The sequence below is a fragment of the Amphiura filiformis genome, unplaced genomic scaffold (genome assembly GCF_039555335.1).
Source record: "Amphiura filiformis unplaced genomic scaffold, Afil_fr2py scaffold_37, whole genome shotgun sequence".
Taxonomy (NCBI): Eukaryota; Metazoa; Echinodermata; class Ophiuroidea; order Amphilepidida; family Amphiuridae; genus Amphiura; species Amphiura filiformis.
Window position 1 is genome coordinate 323,636 of NW_027305501.1, and position 15,285 is coordinate 338,920.

At 38.1% G+C, this 15,285-nt stretch overlaps 1 long non-coding RNA gene across 1 annotated transcript; it reads right to left on the bottom strand.

Annotated features, from left to right (window-relative positions):
- Positions 1–3,417: 3,417 nt before the first annotated feature.
- Positions 3,418–11,160, bottom strand: LOC140144025 (uncharacterized). The gene is made up of 3 exons (XR_011857825.1): positions 10,852–11,160; positions 6,267–6,354; positions 3,418–5,441 (listed from the first exon to the last, which is right to left on the bottom strand). It is a non-coding gene; the product is annotated as an uncharacterized lncRNA (long non-coding RNA).
- Positions 11,161–15,285: the final 4,125 nt, after the last annotated feature.

The window sequence follows — 15,285 nt, forward strand, 5'->3', positions numbered from 1 at the left end:
TTAAACAAAAAAAACAAAGAAGGCCCGAACTGATCCACTGACACTGACACTAGATATAAGACTTCAGACTCGTAATTTCAGGTAAAGCATGCATGGATTGATATGTTAAAGTCAGTAATAGACCTAAGTCCGTCTTAAATACTGACTTTGGTGACAAAATGTCACGGGCCCTACATATCGACGGGCCGGCAGTAATTTTCAAAGGCTTTTGGGCCAAGGAACCACATTTAAGCACTGCCTATAATAATCACAGGCCTATACTTAGGCTTACTACTATCCTGGGCCTACTCAATAACGTACAATTTAACCTTTTCCATGTTTTTTCTTCTTTTTTCTTTCTTGTCAATCACTAAAACTGGTAGGAATTTCTACCCTTCAGAAAGTGCCAATCCCTCATTACTACTTACATGCACATGCCTACTAAATTACGTGCAATTTAACTTTTTCTCTTCTCTTCTCTCAATTTTTCTCACTTTCTTTTCTTTTTTCTCTCCTTTCCCCCTTTTTTCTACTTGTCAGTCACTAAAGTACTGGGGGAATATGATCTTTCATCACTCACCCTTCACACAGTCCCCCCCCATCCCATGTTCGATGCACATGTTAGCCATAGGCCTACATCCGCACGCGCCTGCGAAACCTTGCAAACACCTGCGGTATATAAACGAAAGAATAACGAACAAACCCAGGGTATATATACAGAAGAGTACGAACACACATCGGACAACTTCCGAACATGTGTATTCGGCACACTTCGCTGCAAGCTTGAAAAACTTGAAACGCATTGTCGACGGACTAAACAAACATCACCTAACACGAAACGCATTTGGCGGATAATAGCAGGACATATGAAGAACATAAAACGAACATTGACGAACACTAACGGATTTGCTAAAATACCATCCGTTTCTTATACGGAAGACCGATCCGGTGTAGTGTGACACTAAGACGGTTTGTGTCGCGTACATCACCGAATGCAAAAATATGCTATCCGCTAGTGAAGGCCTCACAGGAACGTATTTACAACGAACACGGGCCGAGTGCAACGAACAAATAACGAACATGAACGAAAGAAGAGCGAACAAACTCCGCAATATGCAGCACCATACGAACACACATCGGATAAATACCGAACATGTGTATTCGGTACACTCCGTTCAAGTTTTGTGCATGCACAAAACTTGCCGACGGACTTAACGCACATCACCTAACATGAAACGCATTTGGCGGATGATAGCAGGACATAAAAAGAACATAAAAGCGATCATTGACGAACAACAACGGATTTATTAAAATACCATCCGTTTCTTATACGGAAGACCTATTCGATGTAGTGTGACAGGCGCATAAATAACAAAATAAAACATCTTCCAGTCCTAATATTTTAGAGGGTCAGTGAAAACAATGTGGGTTTTCCACTGATATTTTGGGAGAAAATGGGGATGAAGCTGTTGATAGACTGTCTGAAACATTCACACTCAAAATCTTTCTGCAAAATTCATGTTTTTTAACTTTTTTATTTGATTTTCAATTACATGGAAAATAAAAATAATAGAAACATAATTTTTTTAATGATTTTCCTTTCTCAACAACTGACTTGTGCTTGATGACAATCATCATAAATATGTTTATAGTCAATTCAGTATCAGTATAGGAATGTCAGTATCTTACCTAAATTACAAAATACAGTGGAACACAAAATCTGTTAACACAAAAACCTTATAACAGTGATTTTGAAGTCCCTGGCTTTGCTTTTGTATGTTAAAAGTACCTGATAACACAAAATGTTGATAACATAAACTCAATCCTGTGGCTCCATAAATTTCATGTTAAAAGCGGTTCCACTGTATGTACGTACAGCAAGGTATGGTATCTCTTGTGTCTATGTTCTTTATTGCCTTTATAAAATGCATCTATACATAAGGATATAGAAGCCGTGCATGTTTTTATCCAAATTTCAAACAAAAAATTTGTGCTAGCATCCGTAATTAGAGAATAAAGGTATTGTTTTTAGTTTCTTCTGTGCATCTATCATATCATCATATAACACAGACGACATCATTATTTTATTGTAAATCAAAGAGGCGAATTTTACGCCGAAAATAATGATGTGCCCGTGTTATATGAGATAGATGCACGATAGCGACTAAATACAATACTTTATTCACATTCTTAAACAATTCAAATAAAATATCATAAGTATAACAAATTTTAATCAATTTAAGTCCTACATTTTAAAATGAATTACCTAGGGCATAAAATTGACCAGTCCCTTTGTTGCTCTGCGCCTCCGATTGGTTCAAATAGCGAGTATCACGGATCGCATTGATGCACACGCAGCTGAACTGTGTTATATCATGTCATATCACACGGATGAGAAGCAATAAGATTGCAGGACCATTCTCAATTGTTTAAGAATGTGGTTTTTTTTTCAATAAACTGTTGGGATCAACTTTTGGTGCATGTTTTTTGTGGAATAAACTGGAGATATCCCTTATGAAAATGGCAAGCATTTTTGCAAGCTTGCAAAGTGGTTGCGCATGCTTGCATTATACAAGGTTGTGCAAACAATTCTGCAAGCTTGCGCAAGCTTAATTTTGGAACAATACGGGCATGCGCAAGCAGGCAAATCGGTCCGTTGCATGCTTGCAATTCGCAAGCATGCTTGCAATCATAAGCATGCTTGCAATTCGCATGTCATGCACTGCAAGCAGTTTGCTTGTTGCATGCTTGCATTGAGCGTGCTTGCGCCCTGCATGACCTCGATCACCGCGTGCTTGCCTCTGCATGCTTGCAGTTGCTTGCGCAGGCATACAAGAGCTTGCGCAAGCTTTTATTTGGAACAATATGGTCATGCGCAAGCTTTTACTGCAAGCACCCACAGTGTCTTGGCCAATGCTTGCGCAAACAAGCCCATCTTTCACAAGCATGCGCAAGCTTGCAATACGCATGTGCAAGCTTGCAATGCGCATGCTAAGTGTGCGCACGGGCGATATAGACATCAGGTCCAATTTAATTACAAATATACGTATTTCGCCTGTAACTGTAAACCTACTAATTCGTATTTTTACACAACATTCATGTTTCTTCAATCTGCAGCAGTTTATTCATAGATACATCAGTTTTTGCCATCTTTTCGCTTCATATTTTACTAAAGTACACATACTTTAGAGCGGTTTAACTGATGTTTACATCCATGAACAAGTGGATGCATTGTGATGTAATTCTGATTACATTTCATATTTTTGTCTATTGAGATGGCAGCAAGCTGAGAGCCGATGAACAAATTTCATGACACAGTTCTAAAACTTGCTCTACCAAGGAAATAATACAGATAAATACAAAATAATTTTTCTAGACTTGTTTACAATGTTCAGTAACATGTTATAGTTGGATATATTTTCAGACAAAATGATACACTTCACATCTGGTTGTTGTGCTTGGCAATTAAATTCTTCTTTCAAGTAACTACAGTACAATCTTGCAAAATAATATGACTTTCTACATGTGTAGTTATTTCACCCGGCTGTACCTTAAACATTGATTTTGCATTCTACATGTAGTTGTGTTAGTTCACTGCTACATGTTTTTGGTTCCCCATTTACACCTTGAAGCTAAGCTGTTAACTAATCAAGAATGAAAGACATACTGGATTAATAATATCAATAATTGTTGGAAACATTTCATATCATTTTACATAATTCATAGCTACGATACGTAGGAGCAACACGTTTTCCAAAAAAATACTGATCATATACGAGGGAGTATCTAAAAGTTTTGACATCGCCCGGAAGTGAAAGAGCTATTATACCGATGAAATTGTGTCAGTGTAATCACTGGTCCTTATGTACATAATGGTCCAAAAATACTTTCTTTACAGGTGGCGCTAGATGGGCAGTAGGCGCATAACCTGCAAGATGGTGAAAATTGAGGCACGCAGCGTGATTAAGTTCCTGCATTTGAAGGGTTAGACCTACAATGCTCAGAAAATCTATGATGAAATGAAAGCAATCTACGGTGATGATTGCCCATCATATGGCACTATTGCTTTTTGAAAAGCTCACAGATGAGCCAAGAAGTGGACGTCCATCACTTACAGATGATGCGGCCACAGTGAAAAAACTCAAGAAAGTGGAGGACCTTATCATGAAAAGGTTATGCGCCTACTTCCCATCTAAGCGCCACCTATGAAGAAAGTAAACATACTTATGAGACCATTTTTGGACCATAATGTACATGTATAAGGACCAGTGATTACAATGACAAAATTTCATCAGTATAGCTCTTTCACTTCTGGGTGATGTCAAAAACTTTTGGATATCCCCTCGTATATTGCAACAGGTTCAGCAGGTTTGGTTGGTAAATAAAGAACTAAAATAGACTTAAACCATCAAAAACCATGCTAAAAAACTGTCTTCTTGCTAAAAACTGCTTGGTTTCGATCGGTGGTTTGACAGATTCAAAACATGATCATGCTGATTTCATTTCGCAGTATAGATATTTTAAGTCTATCTATCCAGATGTAATTTACATAATAAATAAGCATCATTGGCAATAGGTTTACCATTTTCACCCCCATGTGGCAGCCGAAATCAGTGCGTATTTTATTGAGCGCATCAGCTTCAAATCGCTATCATTCGTTCAAAGCGCTGGTGTACACGCTTAAAGACGCTACATAGATACACGAGCCGAAACAGCTTTCTCAACGCGTTAACGTCACTGTCACATTAGGACGAAAAATGGTATAGTCATCCAGCAAATACACTCAAATGTTCCTTTTTTTAAAATTGTCAATTTAAAATCAAACAATAAAAGGCTGGTTAATGTGGCTTAAATGATGTTACATAATACACTGTAGATACAGTGGAAACTGCATGGTTACCCTGTTTACACAAGATTCTGAAACACAAAAAGTCCCAAGCATAATTTAAACAATTAACAAAAGACCTGATTACACACAACCCTTTCAATCTGAGGCCCAGACAATTTTGTGTTAATGAGGTTCCACTGTATATTTTTAGATTATTAGCTGTGCATATTCATGAGGCCTAAAAATGCATTGCCCTTAGAGCTCCAAAGTCAAGGTCCGTCGGACATAACTATTCTTTATATATTTTTACCATAATATTAAAGAGTTGCTTGTTATGAATTACAAACAGGTCAGATATTTGACCAATTTTATAAAACAATCAAAAGTTTTGATCGATCCATTTTACACTGCCTCAAAATGAATCAAAAAATGGTTAAGTTTCATGCGCATGACTCCGATAAATCCGTCTTTGACAAGCAAAATTAGTGCAAAGTTCTTTTTTCACATGACTTTTTTGTGTAACATCTTAACTCGTCATTTTGCATGGCTGATTTATGTAGAGCATTTTCTTCTTGGTGCGTTGCCATTGTTGGAAGTCTATTCCTGCTGCAGTAGGGTCACATTTCAGCAGCAACTGAAAGCAAATTGTAGATAAGTTACTGTTAGTTACACTTCAATTAGCAAAATGAATATTCCGCTTACATCTGAAACAACACCGTTCAGAAAAAATATTTTGTGTTGGTGAGAAATTAGGATCATTAAAGTTTTTCACTTTATTTAGTTTAATATAGCCTCATCAATTAAACCAACACAAATTGTTTTGGTGAACATTCAAAATGGAATTTTGACAACTTATGACAAAGGTCAGGAAACTTTAATAAGGAAAATCTTACACTTCTAAAATTTTAGTCAGGGTCTACAAAAAATGTATGGCGGGTCAGATATTTCCACATCACTTTTTCCCCACCAGGGCTTTTTTCACCAGGGCAGTGAAGGATACAAATTTACATTTTAATGAGTACGGGAATTAAGCATAGCCCCATTTTTCTTCATCAAAAGTGACATGTTGGTGCCAGTATCAGAAGAAAGCTCATTTCTCATAACCAAGTAAAATAATACAGTGGCAACTCGTTAACACAAACCCTCTTAACACGAAGTTCCTGATAACAAGAAGTATGTTTTACATTCCAAGCATACATTTCACATGTGTTATTAGAACTGGATAACACGAACTCCTGATAACAAGAAGTAAAATTTGAATTCTGCACAACTTTGTGTTAATGAGTTTCCACTGTACCGTATACAATTTATTGCTTGAGATATTTAAGTTTTGTTTGATGGTACGAACAAAAATGTAGGGAATTGGGATTACCACACCGGAACGGAAGGAAGTGCATCATGTACTATCCTATGGGGAACTGTTGTAACCATTTTTGTTAAATTTATATCGAAACCGTACCTTTGGTATTTGAGTGAATTCCTCCAGACTGTAGACAGTGTGTATGATATATCCATTGAGTCTTGTACTTTTCAAGCATCACGGTTGCCTGTGAAAAAAATGCATGAAATTAAAAATGGTATTTGACAAGCTGTACGTCTGAGCGTAAGTTTTGGGTGGCGAAGCGATATTAATTGCAGACCATGCACAGAGCATTTGGTTTTTGGTTGTGAAACTTTTTTAAACTGTTGCGATTTTGTCGTTCACAGGCTCTTTCGAATGGTAGTGACAGGTACATGACTACATGTAAGTCACATGAAAATTTTCAAGCGCAATATTGAGATTATCATCGCTGTATTTTGAAAAGTAACACCCTAGGATAGCAAAAGTATACATTTTTGGAAAGCTCTTGGCCCAAGGATTAAAAAAAACCCTTAACCTTAACATTAGTTTAATGTCTACAGGCGTGATACCCTAAAAAAATATTTTTCAACACATTTACACCAACGGGTTGAAATGGTATAAAAATCCACCAGACATTTTCTTATACCGGTACACATTGTTTTTCTATCGTTCAGCTCTATATCATTACATTAGAAAGCTAATGGTCTCAACTTTTCAAAACTGCATGAAGAATTAAGGGGTACACATGAATCAGTACCAGTAACCAAAATAAGCTTCATCTAAAATGAAAAAAAAAAAAATGCTTGCATTTTATACATTATTTCTTTCCACATACACTCTACATTAGTTCTGATACCATTTTTAGATTCCTTGGACCAATAGCTTTCCAAAAATGTATACTTTTACTATCATAGGGTGTATAGATTTCTAAATATGACCATTGGTACCCAAATCGGTGCATGACAGAAAAATTAGACCGGTGACCCAAAATCGGGTGATCTACCGTACCTTGCTCACCGATAGCTTCACATTCGTTTCAGGGTTGTAGCTAGACCAAGTTGAGTGCCGCTAATTTTACTATCAAATTAGAGTGCTGGCTCGGGGCACAATCTTTTTAGCGAACATGCGGGTCAGGGAATAGGAAAGGGGTATACCCCCAAATTTTTTTTTAATTTTAAAAAATGTTTAATTTTTTTAAATTTTTTTTTTTTTTTTTTAGTGCGGTTGGCGCCGGTCCATGCCGGTAATTGGCTGACCGACCAAGCGCTACAACACTGCATTCTTTGCTAGAGACTAGAGAGACAGATTCGCTAAAGCATGACACTTTCTGTGTATTTAAAAGCAATGGAAGTACACTTCAGTAAACACAGCTGATCACATCGGGCGAACGCATCAAAAAATTTAGACTTTTCAAAATAGGCCAATTTTAATTATGACGGTCGACAGTACTTTGGATCCAAGTTTAAAAATTAACAGAATAAATATCATCCGTTGCTAATGCTATACTATTTGCTAAAAATGTCAATGCTGTTCGACCAAAAAACGATAGCAACATATTATAAACTCAGCATCGAATGAGTATCGTGTACAAATTGAAGCTAGAGTTCTCATCGAGTCCGTGCCGATACCTACTGAAAAAAAACCCGATCATGCGACAGTTTCATATGCTACTGCTAGTCTCTTAAATTGTAGTCAAACTAGTAGTTCTCAACATGCTCAAGTAACACTGTGCATACTAGGGTGCATCAAACGCCCCTCATGTCAATGTAATTTTTTGCTCATATGATTAACGTGTGCCACTTGTCAAGTTAAATAAGTGGTCCAAATTTAAATTCAAACGGAGGTCGGGAAATGGGTCCACCAAAAGCTCAAAGTTTGAACGTTATTTGCATGTATAACATATAATTACACATGAGGCAGCTATTTAGTTTTTGGTACTTTATGACATGCACAATAAAGGCTGCCTCATTGATTTGTGCACTAAGTAGCCAAAATGTATCATCTCAATGATCTCATACTTACAAATCATAATAATCATGCTAGGATGATGTCACAGGTTATAGATATGCCTTCAAAATGAATAGCTGCCCCATGTATTCAAATACATAATAAAGCATACATATCTCTTATAGTCTTATTTGGTGTTAATTCACTTTACGGTTGCCATCAGAAAGGAGTCAATAGATAACCAGTTAAATACAATGATGCTTCTGCTTGAGCAGTGAACAATTAAAAAGCCATTATATTATTTATATTACCATTGCTAAAGATACTGCCCATGAAGTGAAAGTTACTAGTTTAGTCTTAATCACGGCTATCGCTATACAGTTTACGCTTCCGCAAATTTGGTGTCTTCTTCCGATCTTGCTCCACCACCTGCAGAACATTCTGATAATGTTTCTCACTGTGGGCTGTAGCCAGGAAATCGGCACTCAGTTTCACACCACGTTCCGCTGCGTCATTAACCACATTGATGGCTTTTAACATTGTTTAAGGAGGATAGATACGCTGGGGATTCTGGCCATGTGTCTACGTCATCTGTTAAGAACAATCTGCAAGATGCTCATAGTAAACCAAGAGTCTCTGCCGGCAAAGTCAGCTAAAGCTGTTGTTTGTGTGATGTTCTCATCAGAGAACTTAGGCTTACCAAAGCCTGAACCATACCGATTAGTTGGTGTGACCATCACTTCATCGGGTTTAACTGCGAGAAGCCTACTAGCAAGAGCTTGTTTCTCCTGTGGTGGCACCTTATCACTGAAGAGAGCCAGTGGGATCATTTCTTGGGAGATGTACCACAGATGTCGTTTCATGGCTTTTAGGGCACTTGCAGCAACATCAGCATTGACATCAGAATACTTAAACAGCCCACAGTGAGAAACATTATCAGAATGTTCTGCAGGTGGTGGAGCAAGATCGGAAGAAGACACCAAATTTGCGGAAGCGTAAACTGTATGGCGATAGCCGTGATTAAGACTAAACTAATAACTTTCACTTCATGGGCAGTATCTTGAGCAATGGTACATGTAATATAAATAATATAATGGCTTTTTAATTGTTCACTGCTCAAGCAGAAGCATCATTGTATTTAACTGGTTATCTATTGCCTCCTTTCTGATGGCAACCGTAAAGTGAATTAACACCAAATAAGACTATAAGAGATATGTATGCTTTATTATGTATTTGAATACATGGGGCATCTATTCATTTTGAAGGCATATCTATAACCTGTGACATCATCCTAGCATGATTATTATGATTTGTAAGTATGAGATCATTGAGATGATACATTTTGGCTACTTAGTGCACAAATCAATGAGGCAGCCTTTATTGTGCATGTCATAAAGTACCGAAAACTAAATAGCTGCCTCATGTGTAATTATATGTTATACATGCAAATAACGTTCAAACTTTGAGCTCGCGGTGGACCCATTTCCCGACCTCCGTTTGAATTTAAATTTGGACCACTTATTTAACTTGACAAGTGGCACACTTTAATCATATGAACAAAAAATAACATTGACATGAGGGGCGTTTGATGCACCCTAGTGCATACTCTCATGAACTGTGCAGTGTGCATCTTGTAGGTATCCCAGGCAAACCTTAGTTAACACATTTGCTAGTCAGCCAAATTCGCCGAAAATGTCAATGCATATTTACATAGAAATTTAAAACAACTGGCAAGAAGGAAACCTACATAAATATGTTTTCTATACTTCACTTGACCCAAATATATGATTTTTATGGTGATAAGACAATCGCACATGGAATTTTAGAGGATTTTGATAGCAGTTCCATTGAAAAAGCTGCTATCATAATGAGACTAAGATCTAGAAACACCCCGAAATGCCGTTTTGGGGAATTTTGCTAGCTGAATCTTTTTGATGAAAGTCAATCTTTGACAAGATGTAACTTTGCTACGGAAAGTGCTATGAAAAACGGTTTTCAGTTTTGGCTTTGTTTACTCAAGGGCTTTAATTTGATGATATATATAAAATGATGCAGTTTGATGGCAAATTTGAATTCACCTTGCATACCTACATCTTGTGCTGTATGGTACATCATAGTCCTGCCAGCAAGACTTCAGTCTTTATCATAAACATAATGACATCGTCACGCGTCATCATGTACCGTACTGTACATATCATGCCAAAATTTTATTTCAGTATTTAATACACGTGTCACTTGTATGACCCACTCCATGACCCCCGGGGGTGGTGAGTCACTTTACAAAGGTGCGTCGGATTTAACTATACCATGACCCACATGTGCGTCTAAACAATGACGGACATTTGCCGACAATGACTGAGCCCCTCGTCAAAATTGTGACGCACATGTTAAGGATTATGACTGTCCTCATGACGCAAATTTGACTCACCATTTAGGTATTTTGACTGACACTGATGCACCTATAAACCATTGACGCACCTAGGTAAAGTGACGGACACTGACGCACCCCTCGGGGTATGTTGTGACGCACATATATTGAGTAAATGACCGTACCCTCGTCACTAATTGGTTGGTAAATGACCCAACCATGACGCACATCCCCCGGGGGGTCCTAGGGTGGGTCATACAAGTGACATGTGTATAATACTACAATACTAGTACATGTACATGTCACATGAATAGGTAAGCTAAAAGTAAAAGCTTATCAATTTGATTTTAAAAATTAAATCAAAATGTCGACTGTATATATACTTACAGTTTACACACCCCAGGTACACACACCTCGAGCTGCCACTCATCAGCCGATATCGTCATGCATGTCCAAGTTGTCTATCATGCATTTGCATGGATGGTTAACGGTTGTCCGGACCGTGCATCATCACAATCTCAGAATCTGCTGTTTAAGCTTTACTACGTTGTGTCACTATCATATTTGTCTTAATGGCGATACTCGGCCTCAATTGTTAGTGAACCCAATAAAATTCCTTTTCTGTAACGCAAAATTTGGCCCAAAATTTTGACAAAAACTGCAGCTCCAACTGCCATGACTGTTTGAATGTGTAAGCTGCCATGATATTTCCGGTCAGTGTTGCCAAAACTTTTCAGCTTCAATCGGCGCGGCGCATTGACTCGCCAGGCCGCGGTAAAGGATTCTCAAGTAGCCCAATTTTCTAAGCTTCCAAAAAAGCGCCCAATACCGGATATTTGGGCGGATTTACCCGAATTTAGAACGCAAAACACCCAATTGGGCGGAAAAACACTTGACTTTGAAACTTCCGGTACTTACTGGGAAGTTACTGACCGATCAATAAATGGTCACAAAACCCATTGTAATTTCAATTTGGAGCTTCAAAGACTCAAAACCTTTATAAATCGGCTAAATTGAAAGGAAAATAAATCAAATTAGTGCCGCGGCCTGAGACTGTCAAAAGTAGCCCAATTTTAGACAAGTAGCGGCATGCTTTTTTGAGTAGCGGCAAGTGATCGCCAAGTAGCCCAATTGTGCGCCTAAGGCGCGGCGTTGGCATCACTGTTTCCGGTTGCAGATCCCTTTTTTTTCTAGATGCAGATGATTTTGTTCATGTTTAAAAACATGAACAAAAATTCCCTTTAAAAAGGGATGGTTAGGGACTGAGCCCGGGGAACTGAGTAATAATGAGCCCAGGGAGAGGGGAGGGTAATATTTCGGGGAGGGGGGGGGCAAGAAATTTTGGCAAGCCAAAAGGGGGGGCAAGCAATTTTGGCAAGCTGGGGGGAAGCAATTTTGACGACATTTATGGGGCGCCTTTTTAATTAAACGCTAAGGCTTGGGAAAACAGTATGGAAACGCTTTGATATGCAAAATTTCCAGCTTGCTGTGCTCTTAACATATATCTAGACCATTTAAGGTTTGGAAATTGGGATCCCAAAAATTAGCATGTTCAAAGGGGGCAAAAGATTTTTTAGGCGGGGACTGAGGTGGGGGGATCGATTTTGGCAGGCCAAGAGGTGGGGGAGGGGCGATTTTTGGCGGGCCTTTCGGAAATTTTACCCCCCTGCTCATAATTATTGTACAGCCCCTTAGTTGCCTCAGATGCCCATTTTGTATTCTTATACAAAAATACCGACTTATTTATTATTTGTAGCTAGAAAAATGGACATCAGTTGGAAAGAATTTGGAGTGGTATTCAGAGAAAAAGATTCTTAGAGGCTAATTATGCCCTGTACTCATGAGGGGATAATTCAATATTGGTTAGGGCAAACAAAATGGACAGGGGAGCAATTTTGGCAGGTGGAAACAAATCTGAAGAAACAAAATTTGCAGTAAAAAAATAATCTAAAGAACAAAATTTTTGCATTTTATTTTATTCATTTGTTGCATTGATTTTTTAGGTGGAGCATTAATTTGATTCTCTGAATTGCGACGTGCCCGAGGCATTACAATTTATTAGATTGTGCCGCCCGGATTGTGCTTCCAAATTTTGTTCAGTGCAAAGTTCTGCAATTAAACAGTTGGTCTGACGGCTATGTGCTTGCATATCGCGGCAGGTGCTTGCTGCATGCAAGCAGACAGGTGCTTGCATTGCAAGCTTGTTTTGCGATTACAATTTGCAAGCACATTGATGCTTGCAGGATGCATGCAGCTGGTTTGCTTGCAGTGTGTGCAGTTTGCAAGTGCTTGCGCAACCTTTCGCAAGCACTTGCATGCATCCGCAAGCTAAATGCTTGCAGTGCATGCAGTTTCCATAGTGCTTGCGCAACCTTTCGCAAGCTCTTGCATGCATCCGCAAGCTCAATGCTTGCAGTGTTTGCAGTTTGCATAGTGCTTGCGCAAGGTTGTGCATGCTTCGCTGTTACTTGCGCAAGCTTGCAGCAAGCGTGTACATGCTTGCTGCAAGGTTGTGCAAGCTTTTTTTGGTGATTGCATTTTCGTAAGGGATTGGTATGTTTCTATTTAACTGAGTTGAACATTCAGGGCCATTTTATGACTAACTAGTCACATATAGGCTCTAAGTCATTGTATAAATACTTCAAATACACAACTATATTCCAATTTCTCTTACCCAGTAGACAAAACGTTTCAATGTTGGGTTACATGTACACAAAATATATAAAGTGTTTTTTTAACATTCGTAAAACATTCTTAAAACTTGAAGCAAAATATTCTAACATGATGATTTTAAGTGTGACAAAATATTTTGCACAAATGTTTGCCGACAAGTATCTTGTTTAAATTTTGATATTTTTGAAACGTTTTAAAAGCATGTTCATAACCTTGATATAAGTTATCCAACATTCAAATGATATTAAAACATTTTGACCAAAACCAAAACATGTTTATAACACTTTAAAATATTTTTGTGTTTGCTAGGTATAGCCTACTGAAACACAGCCTTGGCCACTATAAATGATGTATTTGAAACTCTTATTGTTACAAAAATAAGTATAGGAAACAAGGGATACTGTTCCTGCCCACCCCCCCCCCCCCTTAATTCTTGTTGAAAGTCAGATCACTCAAGCCTCAATGTCAAAAAGTTATTTTCTTCATTTAGTCAATCGTCCTATGACATCAAAGGATGGATCACATGGATTGGGAACTCCCTTAGTCCCTAGTCTAGGACTCCATACCTCTATTTAGCCAAAAGGCTCTCAAACTGTTTTGGGGTTTAGACATTGAGAAAGTCATCGCAGACAAAGGAGACCCAAACCAAGGTTTAAGTCTTTGATTTCCAGCATTTTATATTCATACGAAAAACTGCTATACACTCCTTGTTTCATATTGCAATTCCCAAATTTGAGTTCTTTATGATCAGCAGCTCTATGTGATGCAGCACATCAAAAGGCAGGGGGAGGTGTTGCTGCAAAGTGCTTTTCAGCCTCAGGATATAGATTTAAATTTAGTAAGACTGACAAAAATAAATAAGGAAAATAATGAGAATTTGGGATGCTTTTTTACCTACTAAATATGAATGCCTTGATCAATTTTAGCAAATGAGGTGTCATTTTAAAGCTTCCAAAATGTTTTCAAAGCAGAAATACTGAACTCAAAATTGACTTCACCTGCAAAGTTCCCCCTTTTGATATGCTGCATCCCAACAAATCTTTGTCTTCAGCCCATTCTGAAAATTAACAAGATATAATTTTCCTCGTATTGCATATCATGAATTGATTTTCTGGTCAAAGATGGGCTGAACAACAAGGGTTGAGTTTTACATGCAATAAATTCTTAGGCCATGAAGGAGCTACCGAGTGAGATCATTACTTGCACCTAATTCAGTCAGTGAGCATGATGTCACTTGTGATAGATCGCTCCATCATCACATTGGTTGTTTTCGCCAGGATTTGGTTGTTCCATCTTATGCCCCTAACTGTTGCACTCAAGGGGAAATAATAATAAAAAAAAATATTAAAAAAAAAAAAACCTCTTGGTGAAACATAAAATAAATACCTCTTTGTGAAACAATTCCAAAAGTTCAATTTTTTTATCAAGGAAATCAACTTCAAATAATTACAAAAGAAAAGGTAAATTAATATTCTATGCTGAGAAAATTGACTGGAACTCAAAGCCCCGGAATAAAGCAATAGTGATTTCACAAGGGTGTCTCATTTTACAGATGTGAGAAATTGGTAAGTGCAATAGATGGAACAGCCTGTGATAGAATTGAGAATCAAGTCACTATGTGTGGGTCACAAGCAAATGATATAGGAAAAACAAATTTAAGTATTGAAAACATATTTAGACTGAAGTCCAGTAGGTGCATGAAGTTGAAAAAACATTTTGTTGGAGGCAGACTATCAACTTAAAGTTAAGTAAACTAAAAAGTTTACTCAGTTTAATCAACTTTGATTCACACAAATCTGTTTCCTAGATGTTTGCGAGAATGTACTCTCCGATTCTCATCAAAATTCTGACCGTTCTTGAAAATGATGGCAACACTGTCAGGCCCACAGTATGTTGAATGGCACTCTTTCGGACGCGGATACTTGATGAGTGACCTTCCGGGATATAACCCTATTCATCTATTGATGCATACATGTACAAGCAACGCTACCGACAGAATATGTTGCTAGCCACAAAAATAGCTTCTCCGTCTGTGCCGCACACCAGCCGGTCACCGTCCACGTCCAGGGAGTTGATCGGCATGGTGTTTGCAGGCAGTACTTCGTTGGTGTTAATTGGTCTGCTAGGGTCTGTTGATAACCATGGGCT